Source organism: Lissotriton helveticus, chromosome 8, assembly GCF_964261635.1.
Source record: "Lissotriton helveticus chromosome 8, aLisHel1.1, whole genome shotgun sequence".
Lineage (NCBI taxonomy): Eukaryota > Metazoa > Chordata > Amphibia > Caudata > Salamandridae > Lissotriton > Lissotriton helveticus.
In genome coordinates, this window is record NC_136069.1 from 431,090,058 (window position 1) to 431,108,992 (window position 18,935).

Below are 18,935 nucleotides of genomic sequence, written 5' to 3' on the forward strand. Positions count from 1 at the left end.
AGTTAAGGTGTCTGTAATCCAAAACTAGACGATATGAGTTGTCTGGTTTGGAGACAGGAAACAAAGGGTTGTTCATTTGTGAGGTGCAAGTTTCAATCACCCCCTGGTATTCAAGTTGATCTAGGATCTCTTTTACCTGTTTTTTAGCTTCTTGCTTAATTGGGTACTGCCTCTGTGCAGTAGGTTGTGATTTTAACTGGATTTTGTGAGGAGGAGAGTCCTCATCCCATCCTACATGATTTTTATATAAAGCAGGAGCTAGAGCTACTGCCCACTTTCTTGCAAGTGTATATTTTTTATGAATTGGAATATGATTTGAAAAGGCCGGCATAATTATATCTTCGCCATGAGGGCAGTCCCTGACAAACTCGGGTGGCCAGTCTTTTTCAGCTAGAAGGATGTCATAGCCCTTGGAGAGATTATCCCAAAATAAACCCCTTATTTTTCTAGTCTTATCCCCCTCTATACGTAATGTTATTTCATATATTTTGTGAGGTTTGCTAACTCTGGTGTCTGCAGTTTCCACTTGAATATATTCATTCGTGTCCACTGTCTCCAGATGATTCATAAGGACTTTGCGAGCTATGCTCACTTCTGCTGCGCTGTCTAGCATTGTCTGAGCCCATTCTCCGTTTTTCAGCTGTGTCCTCAGTATTCTCGGCATTATTGATTACTTTAATACTGGCTACCTTCTTTTTTGGAAATTGTAATTTTTTATTCAGATGAGCAGGTTCTTTGTCTTTGGACTTGACGTGCTCTTTCCTTTGTTCTGATCGTCCTCTTCTTTCCGATTTCTGCGAGGAAGTCTGAAAAGATTGAGAGGGACGTGTATCAATATCTTGATATCTATCAGGTTTCTTTATATTATCCCTATTTCTAAGGTTGTATTTTTTCACAGAGGGCTCCCGTTGGGGAGACTTGCGTCCTTGGTCGGAAGATCTTTCTCTTCGCCAAGGAGACCTTCCTCTGGACTGGAATCTTTTTTCTTTCGGATTGGATTGTTTATTTCCATCCCAGGTCTTTTTTTGAGTGTTTAAATAATTTTTTATAAATACCTTTTCAGGACTTTCAACTAGTTGGGGTTTCACTGGTATTCCACCCAAACTATCTCTTCCTAGTTCTTCATAGGATTTTTCTATGATTCTGGCAATTTCAGCTGGTTGGTCTGCTATATTTGTCTCTTTTAACCTCTGGCGGATCGCCACGTTTGCTGCTTCTCCCTTTACGTTGGCTAATAATATAGCCGAGACCTGCTTGAAGTCTTTCAGTAATTTCATACCAAGAGTTAAAGCGGGTTCTGGACCATATTCATCTTGAATTTGTTTTAGCACATCTGGTATTACTGACATGGATGGTACACCATGTGTTTTTGTGTATATGGAAGCAAAGACTGTACCCCAAGTGTCACAGTCCTCCACGTGTGGTGCGATTCCCATTGGAAGACAGATAGTCAGAATCCTGTGTTTTTCTACCGGGGTGGTGTCTGGAAACACCGCCTCTATTTGAGTGATTTTTTGTGCTAGCCAGAAAGGTATTTGTTCCCGTTTTGCGGGTACTTTACCTAGACAGGACTGTATGTTCTGTGGTGTAATTTTATTTGTGTTACCCTGATGAGGGGTCAGCTGTGGAATTTTAATTGCTGGTTGGACTGTTGAAGTCCGCATTACATATTGGACTAATTGTCTATGTATTTTGATTAGTTGTTTTAGCTGTATAAAAAGCTCTGCTGCAGGCATTTCTTCAATGTCTGGATGTGGTGTGTATCCGGCTAGGACCGGCCACGTTGCTCCTGGTCTACCTAGTGGACCGAGCCTGGTGATGTGATTATTATGTTTTAGGGCGCCATTAAACAAGAGCAGGTGCTCTTGGAATTTGAGTGATACTTCCACCTCCTCGAAAGGAATGTACTCATCAGGAGGTTCCTCTGTTTTGTAATAGTGGAAGACCTTTGTTACAGCATTAGCTGCTGGAAAGTTTATCCATGAATAGAATACCTCTGTCTGCCGATATTCGTGTGCCTCTATTACGAATATGACTGTGCCACCTCTAGGTGTCAGTCCATTTTCTATAAGTTTTAAAGTTACAGATTTCCTTTTGTTGACCGGGATGAGTATTATATCCGGGTCTGCTTCTTGCATAGTATTATCAGCTGCTACGAGTTCAGCTGCTATTCTAGCTGTCTCTCTTTCTTCATCACTGTCTACCATTTTACCGACAGGAAGGTTATTCTGTTTGTTTGCAGATCAGCTTTCCTATGGAAACAAAGATTAGATGCACAATATTTTGGAACAGTGTATCCTTCAACGTTGAGTAAACCAAGAACCATACATAGGAGTCTCCTCCTGCGAGGTTTGGCGGATATGACCTTTCACCCACTCCAGACGTCTTTGGAGTATTATGGGAAAAAAGGGGTTCTGTGTGAAAAAGCACGACTGAGTTACTCTAATGTCTTGCGTTAGTTTTATCGCCTATCCAAACGTTTGGGCGCCATGTAGTGTAGTTCCTATTATCCCAATAGGCTCTGCGCATTGGAATAATACCTTCAATAGTATAGACCTAGGACGGAGGTTAACTAGGTCTTCTACTGACGATATTAGACTTAAAGTTTTGGGTTTGCCAGCTAGCTCAGAGTTCACTAGAAACTTTCTCGAATAGGCAAGGAGGAGTTTAACCTCCCTGGATAGACAAGAAGGGATTTAGTTTCTGACAACCATAGAACATGACAACTTTGCTCTCCCCTAATCAAGAGTGTATCTCTAGAGTCGTGTGAAAACAAAAGACAACTTATTTTACTCAGTCAGTTCAGTGCATTCTTAGTTTCACCAGATTGTAGAGAAAAGGAAGAGACGGGCGTGTTCAATAAAAGATGTTATTTATTGATCAGTCTCTTTTCTCGTACAAGAGAAATGAATCGATATTATTGCAATACTTATGGTTAAGTAAAGTGCATACAATAAAAGCAGAAGTATAAAATAATACTGTAAAAGCATTGATATGGTTTCTAAGCCATATGATATTTAAAATTGATAAAATAGATACATACATATATACATTTGACTAATCGTACTCAACTGGTGCTTCTAACTACGCCTACCCCAGTGTACCTGACCTAAGCCTAATACGTGGGCGGGAGTAGATAAGTAGCAGTTTAAGTTAAGTTTGTTTTGCCAAGTGACTGACTCAAGAATTCTCTGCAAGGGGTTATTCAGTTCTGTACCTGAGATCCAGAATGGTTGAGGGCTGGTATCTCTCGTCTCTGGTCTTGATATTCCAGCTGCCTGCGAGGGCCGCTTGGAAGCGCCGGAGCTGGATTTCTCCGCAGGAGAAAAGCAGCGTCTCGTTCTCAGCGCGTCAGGAAGGCGGGGCAGTGCCAGCGGGGTCCGCTCTGTGCTGGCCTCTTCGGCAAGTCTCGCTGCTCCGATCTCGTCACCACCGCGTGTGTTTGCTTAAGGCAATGTCGGTAATATTTATACCTGTAAGGTGCCGAGATTGACGTAAGGATGGACATAGATACGTCAATAAGGATGTCATACGAACTGGTCGTTAGCACATTCTTTACTGAAGTTCTCTGTGAAATCAAAACAATGGCCGTAGGGATTTTCCCAGGTTGTCATAGGTTTGATTTGTTTTGAGAACTCCGTATGCCTTATCAGGGGCTGGAGGAATAGCGTTTGTCTAATTAGATGGCATGCGTTATGACCTAATCAGATAACACGTTTCTGTGCCGTGGTGTGGCTTAATCAGATAACGGTTTTTGCACCATGGGATGGCTGCTAGTTAATTATTAACCAGAACAGGGTCAGGAATAGGGGGATCGATACAGAACCTATAGGAATACATTACACATTCAGCAGCTCGTTTCATTTAGGGGGCCAAAAGAAGCGACCACATCACACCGATGTTATCCACCCTCCGCTGGCTTCCCATCGAGGCTAGAGCTATCTACAAGACTGCCTGTATCACCCACAAAGCCTTGCACTCCTCCTCTCCTCGCTACCTGGTGAATAAACTGAAACTCTCTGGAGGCTCTAGAACATCAGGTAATGCGGAAAATCTACTGCTTGAACCTCCCACTTTCAAGAAGGAAAGATCGATGGCCCAATCCTTTTCAGGCAACGCGGTGAGAATCTGGAACTCACTTCCGCCTCAGCTCCGGACCATCACCTCCTCCCAGGTCTTCAAAACGGACCTCAAAGTTCTCCTCATCCAAAGTCACCTCCAAAAGTATCTCACTCCCTCTCTATTATCTGAAGGAAGACCTCCCATTACTAAAAACTCTATTCTCCATGACTATGGAAGTGCCTTCCCAGTGTGTTCGTGTGGTTGGAGTGTATGCCATTTATTGCAGTATTATCCTTGTACCTGTGTTTGGTACTCTTTTGTAACATGCACACGCCACTTTTCTCTTGTAATTCACTGTTTGCTACCTCTCACATTTTTTTTGCTTTTGATACTTGCACAAGTGCCACTGTTGGACCTGGCCTTGTGGCGTGGTTACCCCCGACCCTCAGCGCCCGACAGTTACCCCTGCGCAGCGAAAACCCCCAATCGTCCCGTCCCCTGTCCGCCCCGCTACCTACATGACCCTACCAAATGGACGACCACCCACGCATCCCACCATCTATCCTCCCGGTACCGGACGCCCAGAACCCACAGCACCCTAGAGGGCCTCTGGTAGCCATCACCCTTCCCTACAGATCCCTGACTCGACTCCCTGGGCCCCTGCATGACCCCGGCCCCAGCGAAACCTAAGCTCCAGGTATGCCATGCCCGGCTGGGGGGTAGAGGGCCTCCTCTGAGTGAGATAGGGCAAAGTACTTTCAATCACACCTCCGGCCTCCCCGGGAGACTGGTTTCCCTCACACCTCTGGCCTTCCCTTAAGGACTGGTTTCGATCGTACCTCCGGCCTCGCCGAGAGCTGGCTCCAGGCCCTGCTGGGTGTCTGGAAACCGCCGGACTCATCTTCAAGGGATCAAAGGGCCGCCCGGCAGGAAACCCCGACAATCAGCCCCGAGGCATCAGATACCCGCCTGCAAAGGCCCAGACTTCAAAGGGAAAAAGGACAATAACAAGGGCCGCCCGAGAACTAACGGGCAGTTGAATCCTGGACGACGAGAGCCCTGCTGACCTGGTCGCGGCTCAACCAGCTCGAAGAAGAACGCTACCCGAACTTGGTAACCTGTGCTTGAGCCCTGCTGATGAGGTCGCGGCTCCTTGAACCATCTTTGCTTGAGCCCTGCTGACGAGGTCGCGGCTCCTTGAACCATCTTGGCTTGAGCCCTGCTGACGAGGTCGCAGCTCCTTGAATCATCTTTGCTTGAGCCCTGCTGACGAGGTCGCGGCTCCTTGAACCATCTTTGCTGGAGCCCTGCTGACGAGGTCGCGGCTCCTTGAACCATCTTCTGCTTGAGCCCTGCTGACGAGGTCGAGGCTCCATGTAACCATCTTTGCCTGAGCCCTGCTGACGAGGTTGCATCTCCCCAAGAACTAAAGGACACTCCGCTCATTACTGCTCGAGCCCTGCTGACCTGGTCGCGGTTCGAGGGTACTCTGGTCTGGGTGGACCGATGGCACTACTGAAACAACGTGGCTTGAGGAGGGTGAGTGGAACGCCCAGTACCATCAACATCGACCGCAGACCCGTATCCCCCGGCTCGAGGATTGAGAGCTGTGCGCCGAATACGCTGGTACTGGTCCCCCGTACTGTGACTGTCCCGCTTTTCACCTCCCCTATGATCAAGGACTTACGAACCCTTTAACTGAATGTAAATATATGACCTTTTAACCTGCAACGAACGTAATAACTGCTGCTTGATAAAGAACTTGTTATCAGTACTCAATTGTGTGGTGTCCATTTATAACGCAGTGGAAGTTCTGCGCGTACGTTCTCGAAGGCGAAGTCCCCTCCTGCGAGGGTTTCACGCCTGTGCTTGGCAATGCTCCTGGGAGAGGTGGGTCCCGGGGTGGTCCGGTGAATGCTCTCTGTCCCCCCTGAGATCGCCCCTTCTAACATTGGTGGCAAGTGACGGGATCCGAGCCGACAGTTAGAGATCATACAGTGAACAGCGTACACACTACCCAACAAAGACCCAGAACAGACAGAAGGACGAAACACCATGAGTCCCACTGGAACCAACGCAAATCCAATATTCCAAGAGGACCGTTTGGAAGAGTACACTCATAGGGAACTAAACCAGTTCTGTAAAGACTTTAAAATCGCTACCACTGGTTTGAGCACCAAGGAGGATTTCCAAGAAGCCCTAAAAGCCTGGGTGGAGTCCGGGGCCCCCCTTCCCCAAACAGAAGGGAACAGCATGGAGGAGGGGCCACAGAACGAAACCAGTGTCACAGAGGGAGAGAGAACCGACCCCCCCGCACGACGGAGCGCATCCGAGGGGGGCCTGTCCCCATAGGAGCTGACAGACCGAGAAAGAAGTAGGATCCACGAGCTGGAGCTAGCTAAGCTCAAAATCGAAGGAGAGCTCAAATTAGCCAAAAAGAAATTCGCTGTGGAACAATTGCGACAACAAGGAGAACTGGAAGAGAAGAAACTACAGAGAGAACATGAAGGAAAGAAACTTCAATTGGAACACGAGCGCAGCCTGAAAGAGATCGAGCTCAAGGCGAGGAGCAAGGAAACCGGGTCCCCGGGGAACCGAGGGACCCCTCCCCCTGTGGAGGCGAAAGTACACATCCCCAAGGATGTGGTGAAAGAATACTCCAAAATCGATGACATTCAGCAATGGTTTAAAGCCTATGAAGTAGCTGTGACCTCCCACCGAGTCCCACAAAAGGATTGGGGTGCTGGGTTGTGGGGACGGTTCCTAAGCGAGGGGAGAGACACCCTGCTGGACCTGCCCTCCGCCGTACTGAACTTGTACAGCCACATGAAGGAGGCCCTGCTAGCCTGATATGGGCTCACCCCCGAGATGTACAGGCAGCGATTCCGAGACTGTAAAAAGATCCCTGGCACCACGTGGGTGGATTATGTCAACTTCTACAGCCGGGCCTTGGAAGGGTGGATCAAGGGCAGCAAGATCACCACCTATGAAGAATTGTTCGACTTGATAGCCTGGGAGCACTTGTCCACAAACTGTTTTGTAGAACTACGCCAGCATCTCCTTGACAGCAAACTGACAGACCCTCGAAAGCTCGCCATCGAAGCAGATCGTTGGGTGAACACCCGGGTCCCCAATGGCTCTATGGGGGACTATGCCTGAAATGGTCAGGGACCTCCCCTTCAGAGAGGGGGAGGAGGCCACGGTAGACAGCGAGAGTTCCAGTCAGGACCCCCGCGTAGCCCCCCAAGGACCCAGCCCCAAAATGTTCCATCTCCCTACATGTCCAGCGCAGGCCCCCCCGGGTAGGCAAGGGCCAAGAGCCAGTATAGCGTGTTACAAATGCCAACAGCCAGGACACTACGCCAGTGACCCCGGTGTCCCATGAACATAAGACCCGCCGCTGCGGGCCCGCCAGATAGCCACTGTTGCCCTAGGAGAGGAGGTTGATGATACAGAGGAGCCTGCAGCCATGTCCCTGGTCTCCCTGGGAGATAAGGAAATGATCCCTGGAGCCCCCCTGCCGGCCAACACTAAGAAATACCGGCAGTGGGTGACGGTCAATGGACGCCACATAAGGGCCCTTCGCGACACCGGAGCAAGTGTTATGGCTGTTCACTGTCACCTGGTCACCGAAGAGCAAATCATACTGCACCTCTTTTGCCCTGTTATTTCAGCAGACAATTCGGAGAGCATCTGCAAGATGGCTCAAATTCCCTTCGAGTGGGGGGAGTCTCCGGTACCCTGCGGGTAGCCTTCTGACCCACCATGCCGGTGGACTGTCTACTGGGCAACGATCTGGAGAGCTCCCCATGGGCACAGGTAGAGCGAAAGGCTCACCTAAAGATGATGGGCCTACCCGAATGGGTATGCGCCACCACGGGATCCATGACCGCCAGACTACCCACCCCTAGGGGGGTTGGGCCAGAGAACATAGACCAGACCTCAGACGACGGGGACGGGGGCGAGTTGCCAGAACCCCCCCGGTCTCCCCGCAGGAGACGAAATCGACCTCGACTCAGGCCCTCTAGGCCCGACCTCCGAGCAAATCACCGAGTTAGGTGATCGACCTGAGTTGGCCCAGTGGTGCCACGAGGGTGGGCCTTCCCGGGAAGAGTTCTGCCAGGAGCAAGCCACCTACCCCTCCCTCGTCGGCCCATGGCAGCAGGCCGCTGCCCAGGCCGCTGACGACCAGTCCGGATCCCATTGAGTCTACTGGGAGAATGGCCTTTTGTACAGCGAGCAGAAATCTGCAGAACTAGGGTCAGCCCAGGTGCTGGTGGTACCCCTACGATTCCGAGACTTCCTCCTGAACCTGGCCCATGACGTGCCCCTGGCGGGACACCTGGGACAGGATAACACCTATCACCGACTGGTCACCCATTTCTATTGGGCCAGAATGCGCGCAGACGTAGAGCACCACTGCAAGTCCTGCCCCACGTGCCAGGCCAGCGGGAAGAGCGGGGGGAAGCACAAGGCTCCCATCCAACCCTTCCCCGTAGTCAGTACCCCCTTTGAACGAGTGGGAATCGACATTGTGGGACCCCTGGATCACCGGACCGCCCTGGGCCATCGATTCATCCCCGTCCTGGTAGACCATGCCACCAGGTACACCAAGGCCATTCCCCTCCGAACGGTGACTGCCCCCGTAGTGGGTACGGGCCCTGATGGGGATATTCTCCCGGGTGGGATTCCTGCGAGAGGTCGTGAGCGACCGAGGAACGAACTTCATCTCAAAATATATGAAGTCCTTGTGGCAACAATGTGGGGTGACGTACAAATTCACCACCCCGTACCACCCCCAAGGTAATGGCCTGGTTGAGCGATTCAACCGGACCCTCAAGGGAATGATCATGGGCCTCGAAGAGCCCCTGAGGCGCAAGTGGTACATCCTCCTACCCTGCCTCCTGTTCGCCTACCAGGAAGTCCCCCAGAAGTCCTTGGGGTTCAGCCCTTTCGAGCTGCTCTACGGACACCCCGTCCGGGGACCCCTCAGCCTGGTCAAGGAAGGATGGGAGGCGGTGCCCCAGGACCCACCCCCCGATGTGTTGTCAAAGCCCAGCTCACCTGAGTTTCTGTTCAGTTCTGATGGAGGTTGAAGACAGTCCGACCCCACCCAGAAACTGCTTGTTCCAGCACACTAGTTTTAGACAGTGCACTAAGAACCAGAAGCTCAAGGGAAGGGGGGAAGTGGATAAAATAAAAAAAGAGAGACAACACCGTTCTTGCGTTTCCACTGTTGAAGTGCTGCTAAAATCTGCGGCCCTCTCTGAATTCTGTAGAAACTGGTGCCTAATGAAACATAAACAAAGAACAGGTAAGTGCAACCTATTCCTAAATGTGTTCCTGACTATCCCTTTATCTATTAGAAATTCTCTTCTAAAAGTACCTCTTGGATCCTGGTCTCTAGCTTCCAGGTGTGGAATGTGTTACTGTTCTGGGATGTGCTTTCTATTACCGTGAAGCTTCTATAAAATTAAACGAATATCATTATCAGAATTACCAATATCAAACATTCACCTTAATATAACTAAAGCCTAAATTCTTAATAGCAAACTCACTTTTCACATATTTCCAGAATTTTTATTAAACGAATACTGTACTTTTACATCAAAATACAGCAGGTAATTTGTGCAAGTTCTTGATTTACTGTTTGCCTTGCTGTCAATGGTTTCCACTGTTCGATTCTTAAAAGTTACATGTAAAACAATATTTATTTCACAAAGTTCCACAAAGTATTCTTGTAACAAAGGGTTTGAATCACAATGTTTGTGGAAGGCATCTTGTTCCAAATTGTCTATACACGAATCCAGAAATCGCAGTCAAAGTTCTTTCAGGTAATAAAAAGTTTTGCACTTACTTGTTGCTGAAAAGGGATACTGATCAGTCTAACCTTGTCCTCTTTCTCTTTTGCAGGTCGATTGTATTGGACAAGAGAGGGGCTGAGGCAAGGAGGAGCCGGAAACCGGAAGAAGGAAGAGCCAGCAGCCGCGCCCGTTGAAGCCGATGAAGATCTGTAGAGAGCAGGAGTGTAAGCGGGAGGTAGACGAGCACAAGCACTGGGTGAGGCTCGGGGGCTGCCTTTTATAGACAGGGCTGGGCGTGGTTCGAAGAGCTGGGTGTGGTTCGAAGAGCTGGGTGTGGCTCGAAGAGCTGGGTGTGGTTCTCACATGCTGCACATGTTCTTGAAAGGTGTGCAGAGCTTCAGTTATTATGCAAATGAGTTGAATTAACACATGGCCTAGGGAGGGGTGCTCTAAAGAAGCCTTGGTAAAAGCAAGGTCCAATGTGTAAACAAGACAGCAATGTCCAAACTTGTGAGAACATTGAGCAACATACACAGAAGCCTAATGGAGGGGGGGGGCTGAGATAACAAGAAAGGCTTTCAATAGTATGTTTAAAAGAGAGCTATTACAGAGACCACTAGTGCAATGAGAGGGGACATGCTCTTTGCTGTGCGCAAACCCTAACATGTGTTTCGATATATCCTGACCCTCCGAAATCAGACTCGAAAGTTCAGGGAACTCGCGGAGGCGAACCTAGAGGCAAGCCAAGAGGAAATGAAACGTTGGTATGACCAGAATGTCACTCTGGTCGAGTTTCAACCAGGCCAACAGGTGTGGGTGATGGCCCCGGTGGAACCTTGCGCCCTCCAGGACAAGTGGACCGGGCCCTTCAAAGTGGTGGAACGCAAGAGCCAAGTCACCTACCTCGTAGATGTGCAATCCCCAAGGAACCCTCTGAGGGTCCTCCACGTGAACCGCCTCAAGCCCCACTTCGTGCGGTCTGAGTTGAGTTTACTCCTAGCCACCGACGATGGAGCAGAAGAGGACATGGAGCCTCTACCCGATCTCCTGTGTGCTAAGGAAAAAGATGGCTCCGTAGAAGGAGTGAGTCTCTCCTCCTCCCTCACCCCAGAACAACGCGAGGACTGTCGCCAGTTATTGGAACAATTCTCAGACCTTTTCTCCCTCGTCCCCAGCGTCACCGATTGGTGCGTCCACGATGTGGACACTGGGGACAGCCCTCCGGTAAGGCACAGAGCCTACCGCGTCCCTGACAGAGTCCGGGCCTGCATTAAAGCAGAAGTCTCTAAGATGTTAGCCCTGGGAGTGGTAGAGTCCTCTGATAGTCCATAGGCCAGCCCCGTGGTTCTGGTTCTGAAGGCGGCCGCTCCCGGCACCGTCCCAGAGCTGAAGTTCTGTGTCGACTACCGCGGGCTCAATGCAGTCTTCCGAGCTGACGCACACCCTATTCCCCACGCGGATGAGCTCTTGACCACCTGGGATCTGCCCACTACCTCAGCACCTTCAACCTGACCTGCAGATACTGGCAAATTGCGCTCACGGAGGGGGCTAAGGAGAGATCCGCCTTTTCCACCCCAGATGGACACTATCACTTCCGAGTGATGACCTTTGGAATGAAAAATGCCACCGCCACCTTCCAGAGGCTGGTTAACCTGGTACTGGCCGGGCTGGAGGAATTCAGCGCCGCATACCTGGACGATATCGCGGTGTTAAGCTCCCACTGGACCAAACATCTGCGGCACCTCTGGGAGGTGTTGATGGCCCTGCGGCGGGCAGGCCTTACCATCAAGGCCAGCAAGTGTCAAATTGGACACGGGTCGGTGGTCTACCTAGGGCACCAGGTCGGAAGCGGGCGAGTAGCCCCCCTCCAACCCAAGATCGACGCAATTGTGGCCTTGGAAGCCCCCACGACCCTGGGGCTCATCGGTTACTACCGGAGATTCATCAAGGGATATGGCAGCATAGTAGTCCCACTCACAGAATTAACCTCCAAGAAACAGCCGAAGAAGGTACACTGGACCCCCTCCTGCCAGGAGGCGTTCGAGGCTTTAAAGTCCGCAATGTGCACTGCCCCAGTACTCCAGGCTCCCGACTACTCCCGAGAGTTTGTGGTCCAAACGGACGCCTCCGAGCATGGCATAGGGGCGGTCCTATCCCAGCTAAACGCGAAGGGCATAGATCAGCCAGTTGCCTTCATCAGCCGGAGGTTACTACCCCGAGAGCAAAGGTGGAGCACCATCGAGCGGGAGACCTTCGCGGTGGTTTGGGCCCTGAAGAAGCTGAGGCCCTACCTGTTCGGAACTCACTTCCGGGTCCAAACCGACCATCGGCCCCTCCGATGGTTAATGCAGATGAGAGGAGAGAACCCCAAGCTGCTACGAAGGTCCATTTCCCTCCAGGGGATGGACTTCACCATAGAACACCGCCCTGGTACTGACCACGCCAACGTGGACGGCCTGTCCCGGTCTTTCCGCCTCAGTGAAGAGAACCCCCAAGGGGATGGGTAGTTCTCCCTGCCTTTCAGCTGGGGGGGACGTGTGTTGGACCTGGCCTCGTGGCGTGGTTCCCCCTGACCCCCAGCACCCGAATGTTACCCCTGCGCAGCGAAAACCCCCAGTCGTCCCGTCCCCTGTCCGCCCCGCTCCCTACATGACCCTACCAAATGGACGACCACCCCCGCATCCCGCCATCTATCCTCCCGGTACCGGAACGCCCAGAACCCGCATCACCCTAGAGGGCCTCCGGTAGCCATCACCCTTCCCTACAGATCCCTGACTCCCTGGGCCCCTGCATGACCCCGGCCCCAGCGAAACCTAAGCTCCAGGCGCGCCATGCCCGGCTGGGGGGTAGAGGGCCTCCTCTGAGTGAGATAGGGCAGAGTAGTTTCGATCACACCTCCGGCCTCCCCGGGGAGACTGGTTTCCCTCACACCTCTGGCCTTCCCTTGAGGACTGGTTTCGATCGCACCTCCGGCCTCCCCGAGAGCTGGCTCCAGGCCCTGCTGGGTGTCTGGAAACCCCCGGACTCATTTTCAAGGGATCAAAGGGCCAGCCGGCAGGAAACCCCGACAATCAGCCCCGAGGCATCAGATACCCGCCTGCGAAGGCCCGGACTTCAAAGGGAAAAAGGACTATAACAAAGGCCGCCCGAGAACTAACAGGCAGTTGAATCCTGGATGACGAGAGCCCTGCTGACCTGGTAGCGGCTCAACCAGCTCGAAGAAGAACCTTACCCGAACTTGGTAACCTGTGCCTGAACCCTGCTGACGAGGTCGCGGCTCCTTGAACCATCTTTGCTTGAGCCCTGCTGACGAGGTTGCGGCTCCTTGAACCATCTTGGCTTGAGCCCTGATGACGAGGTTGCGGCTCCTTGAACCATCTTTGCTTGAGCCCTGCTGACGAGGTCGCAGCTCCTTGAACCATCTTTGCTGGAGCCCTGCTGACGAGGTCGCAGCTCCTTGAACCATCTTCTGCTTGAGCCCTGCTGACGAGGTCGCGGCTCCCTGTAACTATCTTTGCATGAGCCCTGCTGACGAGGTCGCTGCTCCCCAAGAACTAAAGGACACTCCGCTCATTACTGCTCGAGCCCTGCTGACCTGGTCGCGGCTCGAGCGACGGCACTACTGAAACAACGTGGCTCGAGGAGGGTGAGTGGAACGCCCAGTACCATCAACATCGACCGCAGACCCGTATCCCCCGGCTCGAGGATTGAGAGCTGTGCGCCGGATACGCTGGTACTGGTCCCCCGTACTGTGACTGTCCCGCTTTTCACCTCCCCTATGATCAAGGACTTACGAACCCTTTAACTGAATGTAAATATATGACCTTTTAACCTGCAACGAACGTAATAACTGCTGCTTGATAAAGAACTCGTTATCAGTACTCAATTGTGTGGTGTCCATTTAGAACGCAGTGGAAGTTCTGCATGTACGATCTCGAAGGTGAAGTCCCCTCCTGCGAGGGTTTCACGTCTGTGCTCGGCAGTGCTCCTGGGAGAGGTGGGCCCGGGGTAGTCCCCCCTGAGATCGCCCCTTCTAACAGCCACCATTGCCTACGTAACGTTTGTTCTTGTGCCGCAGTGTCTAGCACATATTGCAGTATATTACCTCTAATTGTACTTTGTTTTCTCTTGTAACCTGCACACTTGTCACTCTTTCCTCCTGTAATGCACTGTTTGCTACCTCATGTATTTTGTTTGCTCACAATTGTCGCTTTTACCTCATGTAACTTATCGTCTGCTTTTGTAATTTGTTCACTTGTAATTTTCTGTTCCTATTGTGAAGCGATCTGACGCCTTCGGGTAAAGTCCGCGCTATATAAAAACGCATAAATAAATAAATAAACAAACAAGTGTTATCACTGAGGGGGCTGACAAAATGCAAAAATATGTGTTTAAAACACATATTTTTGCCATTTTGTCAGCCCCCTCAGTGATGACACATGGAGCGGACGGCACCAACCGCACCCCCCTTCCTACGCCCCTGAAGACACATTTCCAGATTTACGAGAAATCGTAAATCTGGAGATGTGTCTGAATGCTATGCCACCCTAGAGTTGGCGTAGCGAGGGGCAACGAGGAGAAATGTTTTCATTTCTCCTTGGTTTTTTTCCTCTTTTAATGTGTGCTGCATTCTACAGCACACATTGAAAGAGGAAAATGCCTGTAGTGATTGTTTTTGTGTGGGAAGGTGCCCCTTCCTGCACGAAAAACAATCTCCCCACGATGCAGGCATCCTGGCACCATGGTGCTACGGGGCCTGCGCCAGCGCATGGCTGCAGTTTGTGCACCAGCTCAGGGGTAAGGACAGAGATGCAACATATTCTTCTAAATATGTCACACCCCTGTACTTTGAAAGTGCCGCAGCGTGACGAAGCCAAAGGGCTTGCAATGCCACGCTGCGGCACTTCCTTGTAGATCTACCCCCTAGTGTTTAACATGAGATATGTATTTATTGAATATTGTGTGCTATATTTGCTCATGATGGAAGTGAAGACAAACAATGGCCTTTGTTGTTAAATAGAAATTAAAGAAAACATCTATCAGCTAACTTGCACAATGTAGAAAAAGAAACCTGGACTCAAATCCAAGCCTCCTCACTTGACTAAACTCTGTGATCTTAGTCAAATAATTTTTATTTCACAGGATGTCATTATCTTTGAGTGACCAATCTGAAACCATCTTGGAGTAAATCAGTTCAGGATACGAACTATTCAAATAAACCCATTTATATATGGTTTAATAGCAACATTATTGCCATAAATATTGTTACTTTGGCAACATACAGATCACATGACAAACCTATTTGTTGAGCCATGGAAATGTCATTAGGGTATTGGAGTTTCCATGAATGCATCTAAATATATATTTAGAAACAATTACTGTCAATAAATGCCCCTCAAAACAAAACACTGTTAAAGAAATAACATATTTAACTCTGAGGAGTATTATATTTTTACATGATGATTATTGCCTGGGTTACCCGCTAAATCTTTTTTGTGACTCAGCTCATGTTAAAGCTTTTAGAGTCTGTCCAGATCCCTGGAACGATTGTGATTCGGATTACTCTGTGCATTTGTTGGTTCATCCACCTCTAGATTGGCTGGCTGCAGCATGAAGACAAATGTTGCGACTGCCATTTTAGGACTTGGAAGCTCGGTCCCCATGTCCTAACAAAACCCAAAACAACCATATAAGGAGACAGGGTGGCGTTACCCTGACCCACTAGCCCTTGGGGTGGTGGGTGGAGGTGAATCATAGAGTAACAGCCACTGGGTTCAAAGTGGAAAAAAAAGTGTGGTGAGTTGCAGCAGACTCACTGTACTCTTGCAGTATTCAGCATGGCCCTGCAAAAATTTGCAGGAGTACTGTGAAATTACTTCAAGATTACTGTGAGACGGGGCAGCGAGTGTACCGGGTGTCCTTGTGTGGGCGAAAGAATTCGACAGATGCCTGCTGGCGGAAACAGAGGTGTTTGTGGCCAGGGGTACCCCAAAAAATAGGACCGGAAATGGTCTAGTTGGAATAAATATCCAGGCGATCCTGTGGTGTCTCCAACGGTGGAATTAGCAATGGGTAATCATATGGAAAGTGCAGAATCTCTGTAATGTTTCTTGATGGTGGCTAACTGTCCAGGTCGGACACTTGTATGGGCTGTACTTATTGCTTTGTATGCACATGTTCTTTGTTTTCAATAAAAACATTTATAAAAATAAAAAAAAAGATTACTGTGAGACAAAAAAAGTTGGGTGGGTGTCTGTTGGTATTGCCCGGTCATCTGCGGGTGGCTGGGTACAGGGCCTCACCAGAGGACAGGTCCTGTGTCCAACCACATGCCATGCACGCCTGAAGGACATGCATTACGAGGGTTGTGAAGAACAGTAATTTTCATTCTCAGGGAATGCTTACTAATAAAAAAGAACTTGGCACAGAAGCAGAAAATATGAAAAGACATCTTTATTAAATTTAATAAGTGAGGCCACGTCACACAGAAGCCGTAGCAACTGAATGAGGTAGTCTGAGGAATACAGAGGACAGAGGCCTTTTATATGTTTTAGGGTTACATGACTCAGCGCAAAAGTAAGGGGCAGTCCTAGCTTTTGCAAGCATATAAAAAAAACAACATTCCTTCTTACACAAGCTGAACAAACCCATAATAAAAGACCACAACCCATATCGTAAACAGGTCATAAAAAGAAAGAACAGAAACAGATGAGAAGCAAGATAGAAGGGGTTGTGCATGTACCATAAACTCAGCAATGTCCGGCTCTTTGATCTCTATCTTGATCAGCTAAAGGGCAAAAACTGGTTTGGCAAGGTCAGCTTCAGGCAACAGGGTCAGTTCACTCAGGTCATCTAAGAGTCAGCTAAAGTCATCGGCCTATGTGAGGGCAACCACAAAATGGCTGCCATGCACAAAATGGAACCCAAAGGTTCAGAACGAAATCTTCAAATACACAGTGAATCCATCGGTGTAACATGACGAAAACACTCATACTTGCTGAGCTCACTGTTTACGGTTCGTTGTTACCAAAATCGTAACAGAACCATGACCTTTATGACCCAGGTTCAGAATTCACAGAACCTCAGACCCTCCTTTTGCCCTTACATAGGCAATAACCTAAACTCACGTCAATCTGAATCCAGGTCTATATTCATCAGATCATCAAGATGTTGCTGTAGCATCATCCTAGTACTTAGTAACTCTCTCTGGACAGGTCTCCTTACACACGTAGTAGCACAAAGGCCGCATATGGCAGGACAAAATAGGGAATACCTCTATCTGTAGTATGTGGCATAAGACCACACACCCAACAATTAGTGATGTTCACTACTAACTGGTGTTGATGCAGAAGCGGTACAAAGGAATTATTAATAAACTCTGACCTCCTAACCAGTTCATGTTCAGGTAAAGTATGGAAAGAATGCAAAGAAGTAGTAGTAGGAAGAGACATAGGTTGGGAGGTGGGTACAGATGTCAATTGGGTAGCAAAAACAATCCCACCCATAAAAGACAATGTCATGTTTAAAAACACTAGAAAACACGTTGTTAAGAACATATAGACAACAGGAGAAAGTAGTGACCACTATTACAAACGAAATCATAATTTTTCACAACCCTAAGCAAAAAGTAAATCCTAAAATCATCTAGTAACATTTTTAGGGCTCCTATGCATTTCAATAATTTATCATATGTTCAGGTCAAACAGTGGTGAGCCTTATTAATGCTCTCAGATGAAAAGGGATACTCTTCCACAGAGAATGGACTTTATTCTGCTTTTACTAAACAGAATACTACTTTAAAACAATGCCAGCAAAACAGCAAAAATTAGTCTCCTAACACCTATTATATGCAATCGCACGGAAACCACTTGTGAAACCAACTATGCCCAGAGTCCGTTCAAAAAGCCTCTCTGGCAGGCTTCTATTGTCCATCAAATCTTCTTTTGTTGTTTTCTTCCTCATGGGCCTCTTCATTCAAGCCTTTCATGTAAATGGTGCTTCTCAGTATCCGTTGGAGTGCTCTCCTGGCAAACACTCAATGCTCTCTTAAAAGTCTCAATGTCTTAATGCAGTGCACCAGTATCTCTTCTCTGCGGCAGACACTACAGATAGCATGATCTTCATTGATCATGGGCACAAATCATCTCGTGCAGACCCGGGACCATTCTCAGACTCCAACACTCATCATTCAGTGTCAGAGGACGCTCAGGCTGCTCTTTCATGGGCACCAAAATGGAGTGCCTTTTGCCACTCTTGGATCCTCTGGTGCACTGCACTTCCGTTGAAGCAAAGGAAAAAGGGGGGTGCGTGGCCAAAACTCAGGCCAAGGGGCTCAAGGGACTGCAAACTGTCAGAGGTTAACCAGCACATGACAGGCGCTCTTTTGCACTGAAATTCTGGTTCTTGGCAAAACCAGCTCCTCCTTCTTTTCTGATGTTGAACGCCTTCTGATGAAGCAAGTGCGATGCTTTAAACAGTTCATTGTATAACAAGGGGACTGCAAACAGGTGGCCTGCGATCCTCAAAGGAGTGGCCACACGCCATGGGACAATTCTGCGTTGAAATACACTGTCATTCTCAAAGGCAATACAAAAACAAAGGCAGTAGGCAAAAAAGTGCCTCTAGGCTCTTCAATTGGGTTTTCGTGTGAGAGCATATCCTTCACCATCTAAGGGTAGATAGCGACATGGGAATTCTATCTGAATGGATGTCCTCACACATAGTGGCATCGTCTAATGGGGCAAACACATTTTATCTCAATGATTACATATAGATGTTCCTAAATTCCTCATCTAGAACATCTCAAAAGAAAAATCACATAATGCAGATTATCAGGGAAAACAGTCTGGTTATGCAAAAGGGAATTATACATAAGATGGGGGTCCATGGTACATTACTGCAATCTGAAAGTGTGAACCTGAACAATACACTAATAATAATAAAAGCTGACGGGTGAAAGGAATACGGAAAAGAGAAATGGGACTAGGACACAGCTAAAATCCCCAATAACTAGGCACGATGCGCTTGGGTGATAGTCAGGCATGTGACACAATACCAAGAGTATGGGTG